At 40.5% G+C, this 17293-nt stretch overlaps 1 protein-coding gene across 2 annotated transcripts in view; it reads left to right on the top strand.

Moving 5' to 3' along the window:
• Positions 1–17293, top strand: part of SRBD1 (S1 RNA binding domain 1) — a 229492-nt gene that overhangs the window by 79850 nt on the left and 132349 nt on the right. The window lies entirely within an intron of this gene.

Here is a 17293-nt window from a genome sequence, read left to right as displayed (position 1 = left end):
ACTGGTATCATCTGTCTATGCTATGGAAAGCTTGCTGATCCTTTGGATATTAAGTTGCCTGGAAAAAATCCTTTGTTAATGCACAGCAAGAGTAATGAAGGATTCATCTTGCCAAAAACTCAGTTTTTGACAATTAGATTTCAGAATTCAACAGAACTGTTTGAAAAGCCTCTGTTTGGGTTTTGATGTGAATGCTAAGTCTGTCTGCTGCCTGACCAGAGGACAGAGCCTCTTGGTTTCCCTCCAAGAAATAATGGAAATATACTCACTATTATTTAATCATCTCAAATGAAATTTTTAAATCTTGGAGTAAGCGTTTGCATTGAAAGTAAAAAGCAACCATTTTTGTTCCTCCATCAAAATGTTAAGATAGATAGTAAAAAGTAGTTCTAAGTTTTCCAAAGAGGGATTTCTTTTCTCTCTTTGGACTTTTGTCATCTTCTGGGAGTGTTTAATGTTTTTTTGTCAAATCCATAGATTGAAAAGAGATCTGACAGAAAATTTCAATAAATGCATTTTTCCTAGGAAATTATGTTGTCATGTAACTCCATTTGTTCTTTGTTTTCCAGACTGGTATAAATTTGTGTTGAGAACCAATAATTAATCTGATTTTATTTCAAAAGGCACTCTAGGGATCCTCTTTAAATTTTTTAATGTTTGTTTTCAAATCAGAAGCTCATACAAGACTGCCGAAGCTTTTTATTGACTCTAGCCTCAAAGCAGGGGCTTTGTGTAGTTTGGTTAGCATGGAAGACAATTATATGTTTGGGAAAAAAGTCATATTGTAAAATTTTATTGACATTTATTTAGATAAAATTTGAAAGCCAGTTATGGAAATATAAGTGCTTTATTCTTTGTTGGAAGAAGCAATTGTAACTTGTTTGAATTGTAATTTGTCATGTTTTTTTTTCAGTTTTTTGTGCTACAGAATGCAAATATCTGTTAAAGTTCGTGCAGCAAGATTTATTTTTTTATTTTATGACAGGTTTTGTGGATGGTTTTCTTATAATGCTTTGCTTTTTTTTCTTTTCTATGTGTTTTGTTACAATTATTTTGTCAATAGAATAGGAATGTAGAGATAACTTCCAAAATATTTAGCCCTGTCAGTTTCTTGGGCTGAGCTTTGTGGAGCTACTGTAATGGAATATTTTAAAAATAAAAATATTAGGAACTGGTAAAATGCATGTGGAAATAGGAATTGTGAGAACATTTTTCAATCCAAAGTATCAAGTAGGTAGATTTCTCTAATAACTGTATATGGAGACAGATTTTTCTCAAGTTTCAAGAATTAGATTACTCATTAAATCATATTATATCTTTTTCTGACAAAACTAGTTGTAAAACTTCTAGTGAAATATAAACTTTTAGATTGTCAATATAAGAGACAGATGAAATAAAAAGTTAGCATAATTAAAGTACTATTTAGTATCACTATCACTATTAATTTATGTTGTACTAGTATTTGCAGCTCCTAATTGGGATTTAGGGCTCCATTGTACTATGTGCACACTTAAGGAAAAGATGGTCTCTGCATTGGTGAGCTTGTATAGGGAACTAAGATGGCACCAATGATCATGTTAAAAGGAATAACAGGTGGAATAATTTTAATTGCAGTAAACGTATTCAGAATATTGGATGCTATTAGCCACATAGCTGTCACTATTTAAATATTTCCAAATAAGCTGAATCTGGGGTCTTAGTGGCTGCCCCCCACTTTTGACCTCCTTGACTATCTGTCTTTTTGTGGAGGTTGGACTTTCATTTTGCTCTTCGGTCTGGCTGCCTGCTCAGGGAGGTGTGTGTGCACGCACAGGAAGCCTGCTGCTCACTCTTGAAAGCAGTTGTTAGGAGCAGGAATTAGTATTTTTCTTCACTAGATAGTTCAGCCAGTGGTCTGGGACTGAGGACGGCTAACACCCAGGACAGAATTTAAAAACCTGAGCAGTCCTGGCCAAATGGGGCAGTTGGCTACTATAGTTGACTATTTGAGCAATTACCCAGGCCATTGATGTACTCCTTGAGGCACATTGTGAAGCATGAGTCAGAAGAATGAGTACTGTCAGTAACCTGAATACTGTAATGTTTTGATGGTCCAAGAATGAACACTCCTTTGTGTCTTATTACATTTCCAGAAAAGCTTCATTAATTTAGAGTAGGGCTGTCAAGCAATTAAAGAAAGTAATTGTGCGATTAATCGCACTGTTAAACAATAATAGAATACCATTTATTTAAATATTTTGGTATATTTTCTACATTTTCAAATATATTGATTTCAGATACCAGTTTTTGATTTCAATTACAACACAGAACACAAATTGTACAGTGCTCACTTTATATTTATTTTTTATTACAAATATTTGTGCTATAAAAAACAAAAAATAGTATTTTTCAATTCACCTCATACAAGTACTGTAGTGCAATCTCTTTATCATGAAAGTTGAACTTACAAATATAGAATTATGTACAAAAAAACCCTGCATTCAAAAATAAAACAGTGTAAAACTTTAGCACCTACAAGTCCACTCAGTCCTACTTCTTGTTCAGCCAGTCACTAAGACAAACAAGTTTGTTTACATTTGCAGGAGATAATGCTGCCCGCTTCTTGTTTACAATGTCACCTGAAAGTGAGAACAGGTGTTCTCATGGCACTGTAGTAGTTGGCATCACAAGATATTTACATGCCAGATGCGTTAAAGATTCATATGTCTCTTCATGTTTCAACCACCATTCCAAAGGACATGCATCCATGCTAATGAGGGTTTCTGCTCGATAACGATCCAAAGTAGTGCAGACCGACGCATGTTCACTTTCATCATCTGAGTCAGATGCCACCAGGAGAAGGTTGATTTTCTTTTTTGGTGGTTCGGGTTCAGTAGTTTCTGCATCGGAGTGCTTCTCTTTCAAAACCTCTGAAAGCAAGCGCCACATCTCGTCCCTCTCAGATTTTGGAAGGCACTTCAGATTCTTAAACCTTGGGTCGAGTGCTATAGCTAGTTTTAGAAATCTCACATTGGTACCTTCTTTGCATTTTGTCAAATCTGCAGTGAAAGTGTTCTTGAAACGAACATGTGCTGGGTCATCATCCGAGATTGTTATAACATGAAATATATAGCAGAATGCGGGTAAAACAGAGCAGGAGACATACTATTGTGCCCCAAGGAGTTCATTCTCAAATTTAATTAACGCATTATTTTTTAACAAGCGTCAGCAGCATGGAAACGTCCTCTGGAATGGTGTCCGAAGCTTGAAGAGGTATACGAATGTTATTCTCACTTTCAGGTGACATTTTAAATAAGAAGCCGGCATCATTATCTCCCGTAAATGTAAACAAACTTGTTTGTCTTAGTGATTGGCTGAACAAGAAGTAGGACTGAGTGGACTTGTAGGCTCTAAAGTTTTACATTGTTTTGTTTTTGAATGCAGTTATGTAGCAAAAAAAAATCTACATTTGGAAGTTGCACTTTCTTGATGAAGAGATTGCATTGTATTAGGTGAACTGAAAAATACTATTTCTTTTGGTTATCATTTTTACAGTGCAAATATTTGTAATAAAAATAATATAAAGTGAGCGCTGTACACTTCGTATTCTGTGTTGTAATAGAAATCAATATATTTGAAAATGTAGAAAAACATCCTAAAATATTTAATAAATTTCAATCGCAATTCTATTGTTTAACAGTGTAATTAAAACTGCGATTAATTGCGATTAATTTTTTTAATCGTGATAAATTTTTTGAGTTAATTGCGTGAGTTAACTGTGATTAATCGACAGCCCTAATTTAGAGATAAGGTTGTTCAAGTGCATTTCTTCATGATAATCAAAACGCAAGGGCTTTTTCTACACACAGTCTGAGCACAGCTGTGAAGTTAAACATGTGCCACCCCCTGGTGAGAGACACTCTTGTTTGGATGCCTTATATCGATTCTGCTACTACTAAGGAATCAATTTAAGCAAAATCGAAACAGTACATTGTTAATCTGAGACAAGAGTGTCCACCCTGGGGCATTGCACAGATTGAACTAAGTCAGTTTACAAACCAGTTGAGTGAAACCAGTGCTAAAAGTGTAGCAGAAAGCATAAATTAAGGCATCGTTCACACCCAACTCAGTAATACCAGTCTCCAAGCATTAGTTCTTCAGCACTGCTCAAGCACACCAACAGTCTACTACCTTGTCTAGATGTTTGCTTGTCTAGATGTTCGCTTTCAGTTCAACAGTACTGTTGCCTTCCATGCGCATACTTCAAAGCAGTGTCAATCCAGAAACCCCCTTTAAAAAAAAAAAGAGAGGCCAGTTTGTTCACTGGCCCTTCAGAGGAGGCTAGCTTGCTTAACAGTTTAGCAGTACTTAAAGAGCAGATTTGGGAGCTCTTGCAAATCTCACAGATCAGCTTCTTAGTAGCTCAGCTGTTGCAGAAGAGGGATAGGAAGCGGATGGGGTGGAACTGCGGGATTTGGCTTCCTTTGTATTTAAAGGCTGTGGTATATACGGTATATACTTCCTTTGTATTTAAAGCCTGTGGTATATTTTTTAAATTATCACTAACGGAGGGGTTGGAGAGCACAGGTGATTTTTTTTACCATTTCTCCCTCTCATTTCCTTTTTTTTCTCCTACCCATCATGTGAAACTAGCATAATACAATTTCAGACAATGAGAGTTATACAATAAGGAAAGTATGTGGGTAATTGTGTGTACTAAAATGTATACAGAATTGAATGTCTAACTTCTGTGCACAGCTACTATCACTGCATGTGCAGTCCTGCTTATGTTGTGCACTAATGACCAGTTACACATCCAGCTAGTTACTCGCATGTGCAATTACTGCAAGTGGGCATCCATTTTTGCTTACACACTTTGAAATTCTGGTCCTCCATTTCCAAAGCCATATATAGTAATTTCAGAATTGCACGTAGAGAAATCTTGGGTAAAATCCTGATCCCACTGAGGTCAATGGGAATTTTGCCATTGACTTCAATGAGGACAGGATTTCACACTTGGTTTGTAGTTGGTGGTACAAGAATGAAATGACTAAGCAGTTCTTTGTATAATTTGCATATCTTAGTTTATTTTTAGACATATCTTGAAGGAGACCAGTCTATTTTGTCTTCCAGAGCTAGGACAAAGACAAAATATGTTATTTGATCAGCTGATACCAGTAAGTATAATAAAATATGAGCTACTAAAATACCAGGCCTTCAACAATAACAGTTATATATTCATAGAATCATAGAACTCCCCACTTAACATCCTCTCGCTTAACGTTGTTTCGATCTTGCGTCCCTGGTCAATTACAGAACATGCTCCATTTAAAGTTGTGCAATGCTTCACTATAATGTCGTTTGGCTGCCTGTGTTGTCCACAGCTGGCAGCCCCCCATCAGCTCCGCTATGACCTCCCCATAGCGCCTCTCGCCCACCGGCAAACCCTGCAGATCAGTGCCTTCCCCTCCTCCCCCTGCCTTCTGCCCGCCACAATCAGCTGGCTTCTGGCATTCAGGAGGGATGGGGGAGGAGCGAGGACTCGGTGCGCAGTCTCCACCTCCCTCCTCTGTCTCCCGAATGCCATAAACCAGCTGATTGCTGTGGGCAGGAGTCAGGGGAGGGAGGAGGGAGGAGTGAGGACGCAGCGTACGGAGTAAAGGGGGGAAGAAGAAGAGGCGGGTTAAGGGTGGGGGCTTGGGGAAAGGGGTGGAGTGGGCGGGCCTAGGGTTGAGCCCCCCCCGCCCCTGGTGCTTGCAGAGTAGGGGAAGCTGCCACTGCTGCTGCGCAACATGCTTCTCCTAGCCTACAGCGCTTTCAGCCTCCTTGCCTACCTCATTGTCTCCAGTGCCAGTGAGCTGTGCCTGTGTGGGGTAAGGCAGGGGCACCTCCCAACTATAGTACTGTACTATATGACAATTTCCCCCCCCCCCCCTGGAACCTACTCTCCCCCCCCCCCATTTACATTCATTCTTATGGGGAAATTGGATTCGCTTAACATCATTTCACTTAGTCGCATTTTTCAGGAACATAACTACAACGTTAAGTGAGGAGTTACTGTATCAGGGTTGGAAGGCACCTCAGGAGGTCATCTAGTCCAACCCCCTGCTCAAAGCAGGACCAATCCCCAACTAAATCATCCCAGCCAGGGCTTTGTCAAGCCTGACCCTAAAAACCTCTAAGGAAGGAGATTCCACCACCTCCCTAAGTAACCCATTCTAGTGATTCACCACCTTCCTAGTGAAAAAGATTTTCCTAATATCCAACCTAAACCTCCCCAACTGCAACTTGAGACCATTACTCCTTGTTCTGTCATCTGGTACCACTGAGAACAGCCTAGATCCATCCTCTTTGGAACCCCCTTTCAGGTAGTTGAAAGCAGCTATCAAATCCCCCCTCGTGAAATAAAGTTTTTATTCAAAAAAAGACTGCAGTAGGAAATGAAGCATATGGATTTTTTTTTTGAGTTGGCTTTAAAAACTATCTGAAGAAAGTTTGACAGTTTTGATTTAAAACAAATATTTTTCACTACTTTTATAACCAGCACACTTTCTATACCTAAGTCCAACCTAAATAATTGCAGGACTTCTCTCTTTTTTTTTTTTATGTAGTTTCTCTTGTAGACCTATGTTTATTGACTTAGATTAGGACTGGACTAGAGCCCAGAGACAGTCATATTTGGTCTTTAGGTTTTTTGTTACAAATCAACTTTTGTTGCCAGGTCCAGTAAATATTCTTGATTATTTTTGTTAGTTTTATTGTGAGTTCTTGCCAAAGATACAATGTATTATACCCAAAACAGATGTTCTGTTTAGACAAATGTATATTTGCTTTAACAGAACCCAAAATGAAAATGAAACAACAGTGTGTTCAGCATTAACATGACAGCTGATGAACTTCAGGATTTCATGGGCCTTTTTAAGTTAAATTAAAAATGTTTGGGAAATGCATATGCAGAGCACTGGGATTGGTTTTCTTTGGCCTGCTGTCCCTTCTAGGAGTCTGTGAGTGACAATTGTTTGAGTGACAGATGGGCTATGCTAGAATAGAGCAATGTAAACAGCTTTATCATGTTTTTAAAAATAACTTTAAAAAGCACAATTTTTCTTTCTGCCTGAGTGGTCTTATGATAAGAATACAAGCTTTCTTGCAGGTGAAACTAATTATTTGTATATTTATATTGAAGTGCACTCACGATAAATTATTTCATCTCACACTTAACAATAGTTTATAGCATGTGCGTTAGATTACTGGTAGATAAAACTACATCAGCCAATTAAGAACGTAACCTGTATACTCTAGGTGTTTTTTGTTTATTATCTATTTGGCTTGTTGTCATTTGTCTTGTTTCTGTTATCCTGAACTTTAAACAGTTTGTCCTTTTCCCTTACCTTTGACAAAATCTTTTTCTAGCTTTTCAGGCATTTGAAGCATTGATCTTATTGATGATCTACTAGTATTTATGTTCAAACACTACTATTTTGTAGCAAGTCAAGCAAAACCCATAAAATCTTGTAAGATAATTTCTAATACATTTTATTTCTTTGCTTTAATGTCTTAAATACTTACGAATTTTCTGCTCAGGTAGAATAGGAGTTCCATAACTTTGAAGTTGGTTCTTAATGGTGAAAAATTGATTTGAAAATATTTGTTCAACAGGAATTTAAGTTCATTTGTATTTTTATAGGTATCTGTACAAACTGTAAATTCCACTTTTGATTTTAATCTGTGTTTTATGTTGCTGAATATCTGTTATACTCTGTTAGACTTGAACAAATGCCACTTTCAAGTTCTCTGTGCCTCTACATTTCTAATGTTACACCCAACTTAATTCCCATTGCTTTTCTGCTTCATAGAACTCTCAGTTTGAAGGGAGTCTAACGTTCGGGTTCACATTATGATAATTAGGTTTCAAGGCGATGCAGGGGGATTAAGATGTCTGATGTCTAGTTGCAGAATAAAGTTCAGAGCCACTTGTAAAACTTGTTTGATTGGTTAACGGAAATATTCAGTGCTTGTGCCAGCATTAGTCCGTATTTCATCAGGTATCCTCAGTGCTGTAACTCTAGATGTGACCTTGGGACTTGATTTACCTCAGCTCAGTTTTCTTTATTAATGTGCCATGAAAGAGGTACATGAAAGATAGCTAACATCAAAGCACCTTTTAAAGTAAAATAGTTGATATGAATCCCTTGGTATTTAACACTGTCAAATGTTTCAGCTGGCTTGCATCCTTTTACAAGCTATTGCTTGCTGCATTAAAGCAGTTGTTTCAAGTCTGTTGAGGGTACTGAAAGGAGAGGTGGGGGAAGTGGAAAATTTTACTCGTATTTCTTTCAAATTGTACTTTCTTCAAGTTTTTATTTTGATCTGTTAGACAGTATAACATTGATGACACACATGTATGCAACCACACATTAGATGCCTGTATAGGAGGCAGAAAATAGTTTCCAAAGCTGTTACAAAAGGAATAAATGTTCTACAAAGACAGCATGTTAGTGTCTGAACTGAAAAACAAACTGTTTTTTAACCACTTAGCTGCTTGGGTTTTGCCAAGTCTTAAATGCAGATTTCCAAAATTCTAAACAACAAATTATATTTTGAATGGTGACAAGGGGTGTGTGTGTGTGTGTGTGTATGTGTGTGTGTGTGTAAAGAGTGTGTGTGGAGGGGGAAATAAGACTACATAATTTTTAGAAAATTATGTAAAGTTCTCCATCCAAACTGTCTTCCAACCCTTGCTTAAAGGGTATTAACCCTTTCATTGTGATCACTAGAGCAGTTGAAGCAGAACTGTTAACCATGAGCACTTCACAGGAACAACCATATAATATGTTATATTTTCTGATACTGACAGAATTTCTGACGTCACATCATCAGGCAGCAGTAGTTTCATTGTAATCCTGTTTTAATGAATACTAACTTTTAGCTGTGTTTATATTTGAGACCATCCTGTAAGTGAGAATTTTACTTCTGGGTGAAAAGAGTGATTTTCTACAACTTTTCTTGCAAAATATATATATATATATATATATATATACACACACACACATACACGCATATCAAGAAAAGTTATAGAAAAAATATATATGTATGTGTCTCAAATCATATTTGATTAAACTGTCAGACATAATCAGCAGGGTTCAAGATGAGGTTCTGAGCTTCATGTGACATAAGCCTGCAGGTAAGTATAGAAGGTGTGGTGAGCCCAAATTGCTAGAGCCCTGCAAATCCGCAGATGTTTTCCACCTTTGCAGATTGAAGATTGGATACGGATGCAAATTTTTGATCCGCGCAGGACTCTAGAGCAGCAGTTCTCAACAGGGAGTGGAGAAGAGCGGGAAAGGTTCAGGGGGTCTGCCCATGGGGCTGAAGCTCTGAGCCGTGGTGCCCCCCACGGGGCTTTAGCCCTGGGGGGCGGGTGGGGCAGGGGAGTGCCAGAAATCAGGGGTTTAGCTCCATGGGGGTGGGGGAGGAGTGTTGGGGCTCGGGGCTTTTGCCCCGCGGGGGGCTGAGGGATCAGGGCTTCTACCCTGGGTGGCTGTGGCTCCCTTGAAACCAGCTCCTGGCCCTCCAGGGCGCCATGGACACCCGGTTCAGACCTGCTGCTCTACAGGGTGCTGGTGCGGATATGGATCCATCTAAAAGTGCAGAACGTGGGTCAGATACACATCCACGGTAATTAAATTGTATCAGATGCGGATCAAAATTTTTGTATCCGCACAGGCCTCTACAAATTGCATCTAAGAGTGAATCTCAGAAGGCACTTTGAAACTCTGAACCTGACCGTGTAGAAAAGGCAAGGTTTTACTTGTCCTGATTATGTGTCTATTAGAAAAGTTTCCTGGGTATGCTAGATGAAATCTCTATTCATCTGTCTGAAGAAGAGCAGGCAAGTGAAAAAAAAATTGCACAGGCTCCGGAAAACCACCAGCTGAGCTGGCAAACTAGGAGATGTGAATTCTGGCCTTCCCTAGAATGAATTTGGGGATTTTTAAATATAAACTTTTAAAGGGGTGTTAACTGAAGTTGTGAAATGGTTTTATAGCAATGTAGAAGGAAGTAGGATTTTTTTTGAAAAACCCTGCATCTTTTGAAATAAGAATGAAGTCCAGTCAGGATCCTTTTAATAGATGTAAAGAGAGTGAATGATTGATTGCTAATGTCTCTTATTTTAGAAACGAAGAGGTCCTGTCTGCATCAATCTGAGAACCAGACCAAAAAAAATACAAAACGTAACTAGTAAAAAGCGGTCTACATCTAAATATAATTCTTAACTTTTCCAGATCATCAGAGGGAATTATCTGATGCAGATGTAGAACAATTGACTGAAGATCCTTAAAAAAGATACTCCTATAGTTCTTCCCCTTTATTTTTTACTTTTGAGAAGAAAATCATGCTAACAATGATAAAATATAAAGCCAAGATCAAAAATATTTATCGTACATAAATCTCATCAGATTTTATAAAGATCTTATAAACACACAAGAAAAAAGTTGAATTTGTGCAAAAATAGAAAAGATTTTAAGCAGGGTGAATTTGATTTAAATCAAAATGAAGCAGATATTTATGAAGTCATTGGGAGGTGAACTGTCTCCAATTCAACAGGTTAATCATTAATATTTGTAAGATTTTCTTGCCACGCTGACAGACATTTAAATTGTTTTATTTAACTAAAACAACAACGTTATGTATTCTGGATTTTTTTTCAGCAGCAAACATAATATTTTAACAAAACAAGCATATGAATTTTTGAATTTAGTTAAACATTCAAGTTTTTTAAAATCAGGTTTGTTTTTGTTAAAATTGTTTAACAAAAATAGTTAAATGAAATATTTAAAAAAAAGAAACCCAAAAATTAAATCCACTGTGTCAGCCAGGTCAACATGAGAAACTTAAAATATTGGCTTCTGCAGCTAACTCAGTCATCTTCACTTTCATTTTCCTGTTCATAATGTGGAAAAGAAAAACAAGCTTTCCTGCTTTTTCAGGTCCCAAACGATTTCTCAATTTGGAATGAATTAGTCCAAAGGAAGAAAATATTCTTTCTAAACCAGCAGAAGAAGCTACTGCTGTTAAAAGTGAGATTATCACTTCAACAGTCTCTGAATCCAAGTGATTAAGTGACTTCCACCAGTTCACTGGTGTGACTTTCTTTAAAACATCATCAGCAAACATATATTTCTTGAATGGTTCTTATTCCCAAACTGGGTCTCTTTTGCGGCCTGTTGCCATAATAGGTTTTCCCTTCTAGTGAGAGAATGGTATGGCAGCTCTCAAATCAATGAAGACTACACTCAGAAAGACCTCAAAACATCTGGAATATGCAGCTCAAACAGTTTCACTTTTGTTTCTACTGCCTATCCCTCCCCTCTCACATTTATCTCCAGACTTCTCCTTGTCCAGATCTATTCCGCCCCCAACAATCTTCTATTCATTGAACTTTTTGAAACTTTGCACTTTTAGAGAGAGGTAAGGGATTGACTCTGTGTACACAAATTTGCAGAGGGACAATAGGGTTGAGGTCTGTTATTTCTCACCTCTATATTATTTCATACGATAGAATTAAATTTATAATCCCTATTCCATGATGAGATATCTTTGAGTTATAATGTATCTTAATTAAAACTATCTTTAGATAGGTTTTTTTCCTCAAAAAAGCATTTTATCAAAAAAATCCAATTTAAATAAAAAAAAAATCCGATATTTTTAATTAAAAAAAAAAAAAGTCATTGATTTTTATCCACCCTGATTTTAAGCCTGTATGTTACCAAGCATTCAGGGGCAATTCAGGGGCAATTATTCATACATTTTACAATGAAGTACATTGATCTCAAAGCCAGTCTCAAAAATCAGGTAACTATTATTCAAATAGCTCTATTTTAGAAACTGAGTGTCCATTTTCAGAAAGATATTGGATTACAAATCTGGGGGACCAAAAAGCCTTCCCATCTAATCACTGATACATTTGTATTGTATGGTATTATCTACAGCAGGGGTCGGCAACCTTTCAGAAGTGATGTGTCGAGTCTTCATTTATTCACTCTAATTTAAGGTTTCGCGGGCCAGTAATACATTTTAACGTTTTCAGAAGGTCCCCTTCTATAAGTCTATAATATATAACTAAACTATTGTTGTATGTAAAGTAAATAAGGTTTTTAAAATGTTTAAGAAGCTTCATTTAAAATTGAATTAAAATGCAGAGCCCCCCCCAGACCTGTGGCCAGGACCCGGGCAGTGAGAGTGCCACTGAAAATCAGCTCGCCTGCCGCCTTCGGCATGCGTGCCATAGGTTGCCTACCCCCAAGATCTACAGAGTGACCAGTTGTAGGAAAAGGTGTGGATTTGTTCAGAAAAATTTTGATACCACAGAAAGGTAGGTAATTAAAACCCCATACTGACTACCTCCTCAGGAGGAAAAAAAGTAGATACCAAAATGATGGGCACTTTATACATATAATAACAGAAAGGAGTAAGGTGGAGGAAAGAAATGAGAGAAATATTTACAAATAAAAGAACAAAAAAAATTGAAAGTGAAGGAGATTTCGTAGTGATAGGCTAGGAAAAATGCAAAAGATAGTGCTTACTGTTTAGCACACCACAAGTGTGTCCATCAGACCTCATGAGATTGGTTGGAATCATGGGCAGAGCTTTGGAAGGCATTCACTGAGTAAACCCCAACAACTTACTCTAGAAAGCTCAGAGAATCAGTCTAAAAAACCCAAAGATCTGTATAATGCATTAAACAAAGAATTGTTGAAAAGCCCTGCACAGAACAGAAGGCAGCTAGTTATTCTATGCACAATAATGAGTTTAATCCATACGTATCCATCATTTAAAATTGTACAGTATTCTATTGTGCTGTCCACTAGTGTTTCAATACTTTTAGTTTGTCAACATAGTTTACTGTCCTCAGGATTTTCTGTATTGGCAATAGCAATTTCACTAGCCTGAAACCTGGCATTCAAAGTCTTATAATAGAAGATAATAATTGTTACTGAATTTGAAGAAAATTGATTTGCTAGCTCTTAAATCCCACATTGTAAAAATGAAACAAAATTAGCCTATTTAGATGTCTTTTTTTTTAAAGGTTCCATAGATTAAGGACCAGTTTGTTTTTTATAATAAAATGATTTAGGCTATTGGTTCATAATATAGCTACGTCCAATAGAGCTTTTATATTATGTCTCAATAGTCTACTTTTCATACAATCTGTAAAGGCAGACTTATATGAGTTACTTCGTTGAATTGCTATGGGACAACTAAACATAAGTCAGTGTTATAAATTAATGATTTTTCCTACAGTCAATTGTTAAAAACACATTAAACTGTTCTTAAATAATTGCTGACAAAATAGACTATTGATGATTTATTTGTTGGCGCTTTTACAAGAGATTTTTCTATCTAAAAGCCTCTGTTATTGGAATTAATCTAATTGTAGTTTTGGGACTCTGTGTGGGTAAAGTATTAGGTGGGGGGATGAATTAGGATACATAATGTATACCACCATCAGGGTGTATGATTGCTGCACAGCCTTGTCCTGTTGACTGTAGCAGTAATCACAGCCACTCTGTGCTACTTCGATAATGCTTATATGGCCGCATATCTGCTGTTCATTCCAGTAGTACCTAGGGGCCTCAACCAGCTGAGGACTCTGTATTGCTAGAAATAGAATAAAAGGCAGCGTTACCCCAAAGAGCTTATAATGCACAACAAAGAGGTGAAATGGACAGGATAGGAGCACAAACTGGCAACCCACATAAGCACTTCTTCAAGTACTTGTTCATGTCGATTCCAAGTAGGTGTGTGCGTGCTGTGTGCACAGTCGTTGGAAGGTTTTTCCCCTCGGGTTGGCTGTGGAGCCCTCTGGAGCAGTGCCTTCATGGCGGTGAATATAGGTCCCTGCCAACCCACCGCCTCTTCAGTTCCTTCTTACTGCCAGTGACAGTCATTGGAGCAGCTCTTCCCTAGAGGACTCCTTCTGGTTGTATCTGTAAATAGTTTAAAACTTAGTATTCAAGTAGTTCTTAGATAAGTTTCAGTTGGGGGTTCCCCCCACCATGTTTCCCTTCCCGGGGACCGGAGCATGCTACAGTCTCAAGGGTTTAAGCCATGCAGGTCCTGTCTGAAGCCAATGCCAAAGGGAGACCTACACGACTTCTGTTTAAAGTGTTTGGGGGAAGCCCATCAGACTGAGACGTGCAAAATCTGTGGAGACTTCTGCCCAAGGACTAAGAAGGAGAGGCACTTCAGGCTGCAACTATTCCTCATGGAGTCAGCCCTTCGTCCCCACCCTGCATAGGCGGCATCCTACCCCAAGCCCAGCACTTTGGTGCGAAGCGCACCGGCCTCAATAAGAGAGGCTGCGGTGCTGAGAAAGGACTCGAGCTCCAGGAACCTTCGGCACTGCAACTCCCCGGCGCCGAAGACCTCCTATGGTGCGAGTGCCTGGCACTGCTCCCATTAGCTGGTGCCACACAAAAGAAAGAAGACCGACGGAGGTCACTCTCCCACTAAAGCATCCTGCGCTGGGAAACCCTGCTCCAGCTCCGACTCAGCCAGTACCGTCGACTCCGGCCTCACAGGGAGGTCCGTCGAGTCTGGTTCTAGGCTGACTCACCAGTGCAGGAGTCTCGGGAGGAGGACTTAGACCTTCCCTCCACGCCACACACCTTTGAGGCGGCTAGGGATCTCATAACGATGACGGCACAGTGCCCCGCACGGGCACCGGTACTGCAAAGAGGCACCATGCCCTCTAGGGGCAAGCAGGCAATGATGTGGCACTGCTTGCCCTCATCTCAGCTCCGCACTTTGGCACCATCTTGTTCCACACCGCCCTGGTCACCAGGGTAGGAGTCTTTGTCGGACTTGGAGGTGGAGTTGGCACTGCTCCAGACAACAGGAAGGGAAGCCATTGCTTATGATGTCATGGCCACCAAGCCCAATGGTCCAGATCCTTGTCAGTGGTTTTGGCGGCATGGGCCCCTCCATCATCAATATCTGTAACCCAGGAACCTCCACAGGGACAAGAGATGGGCATGGAGGCCGGCACTAACACCACACGGGGGCCGGTACTGAGATGTGCCTGGGCCCGGAGACCAGCACCGCTCCCTGCACTATTCAGGGTGTTTCAGCAGGGGTATCCCTGTGAACCAGGGGGCAGGAAGACCCTCATCCTCCTCTGATGAAGTGGTGGCAGGCACATCTACCATGCTGCCTGCCATGGACAACAGAGCCCATCAGGAGTTGATCAGACTGGTGGCTCAGAATTTGGGCATGCAGGCAGAGGAGGTGTTGGAGGAGACTGACCTCATGGTTGACATTTTGGTTCCTGCAGCTCGAGGGTGGCTTTGCTCCTCATTAAGTCCATCCACAACACTACTAAAACATTGTGGCAATCACCTGCCTCTCTTCCCCCCCTGTCAAAAGGTGTGGAAAGGAAGTATTTTGTGCCTTCTAAAGGGTATGAGTACCTGTTTACTCACCCTCAGTCAGGCACTCTGGTGGTGGAGGCTGTCGGCTAAAAGGAAAGGCAGGGACAACCGGGACTGAAACCTAAATCCAAGGGGGCAAAGAAACTGGACCTCTTTGGTAGGAAACTATATTCTACCGGGGGGCTCCAGCTTTGCATTGTCAACCAGCAGGCTGTCTTTAGCCACTATAGTTTTAGTTCTTGGAACACGTTGTCCAAATGTAAAGAGCTACTTCTGTTGGACTCCCACTTGGAGTTTGCTGGAGTCCTTGAGGAAGCAGGGTTGTCGCGACGACCTCCTTACAGGTCCCCTTAGATTCGGTGGACTGGCAACCAGTACCATGGCAACAGCTATAGCCATGAGAAGGAGCTCATGGCTTCAGGTGTCGGGACTCCCGCAGACCATTCAGGACTTGCCTTTTGATTGCGTAGGGTTCGTATCAGAGCAAACAGACACTAAGCTCCACAGCCTAAAGGACTCAAGGGCAACTCTGAATTCCCTGGGGCTTCATACGCCAGCACCCCAAAGAAAGCATTTTAAACTGCAGCCTGCTCCCTGGTTCTGTCCATCTCCTCCTAGGCAGGACTATAGCAGGAAGTAGGAGTAACAGACAGAGACCTTCTCAGTCCTCCTCTAACCAGGGCCAGGGCTCAGCAAAGTAGAGCCTAGCCTCCAAGCCAAACTTTTAAAGGTGTGCCCAGGGACGACACACCAGTTCAGATCCCGCATCCTTCCCCACCCTTTGTGAATCATCTATCCCATTTCTACCATGCCTGGGCACAAGTCACCTCAGACCAATGGGTCTTGAGCACGGTAGAATTGGGATATTCTCTCCAATTCTGTTCCCTCCTGCCTTCCCACCCTCCTTCCCCGTCCCTCTTCAAGGACCCTTCTCACGAACAACTTCTCATGCAGGAGTTGCAAATGCTCCTACAACTCGGGGCACTAGAAGAGGACCCTTTAGAATTCAGGGACAGGAGATTCTATTCCAAGTATTTCCTAATCCTGAAGGCCAAGGGTGGGCTCAGACCTATTCTAGACCTCTGAAACCTCAACAAATTAAATTCATGAAGATGATACAGTTCTTCATGGTCTCCCTGGCTTCCATTATCATCTCCCTGGATCTGGGGACTGATATGCCACCCTCGACTTGAAGGACACATATTTTCACGTTTCCATAGTCCTGTCCCACAGACAGTTCCTCCACTTTGTGGTCAACAACACCCACTGTCAGTTTACAGTTCTTCCCTTCGGGCTGTTGGCGGCCCCTCAGGTGTTCACCAAGTGCATGTCAGTCATGGCAGCCTTCCTGCGGAAATGACAGGTGCAAGTATTCCCGTACCTCGACGACTGGCTAATCAAAGGCCACTCCAGAGCCTCATACTGAATGTAGCAAAGTCGACCGTAACCCCATCTCAGAGAATAGAGTTCATCAGAGCTCTCTTGGACTCTGGTCAAACCAGGACAGTCCTTCCAGAAACTTGCTTTCTCAACATGGGGGCCATCGTAGAGGACCTCAGGTGATACCCCACCTCTACAGCACGAAATTGCCTGAAGCTGCTCGGCCATACGGCCGCATGTATGTATGTATGTAGAACAGCATGCCAGGCTGCGGCTCTGTCCCCTTCAGGCTTGGCTAGCCTCAGTGTACAGGGCGAATCAAAATAGCTTAGACTAATTGATCACACTCACTCCCCCAGTTATCGAGTCCCTCAGGTGGTAGCTCGACCCGCAAGAGGTGTGTGCGGGAGTGCCCTTCTCCGAGCCTCAACCCTCGCTGTCTCTAGTAATGGATGAAGGAAGCCATTTTGAAAATCAATGCAACTATTCATTGCAATTGT

This window comes from Chrysemys picta, chromosome 3, assembly GCF_011386835.1.
Source record: "Chrysemys picta bellii isolate R12L10 chromosome 3, ASM1138683v2, whole genome shotgun sequence".
Lineage (NCBI taxonomy): Eukaryota > Metazoa > Chordata > Testudines > Emydidae > Chrysemys > Chrysemys picta.
This window is presented reverse-complemented; position numbering and strand designations above follow the sequence as displayed.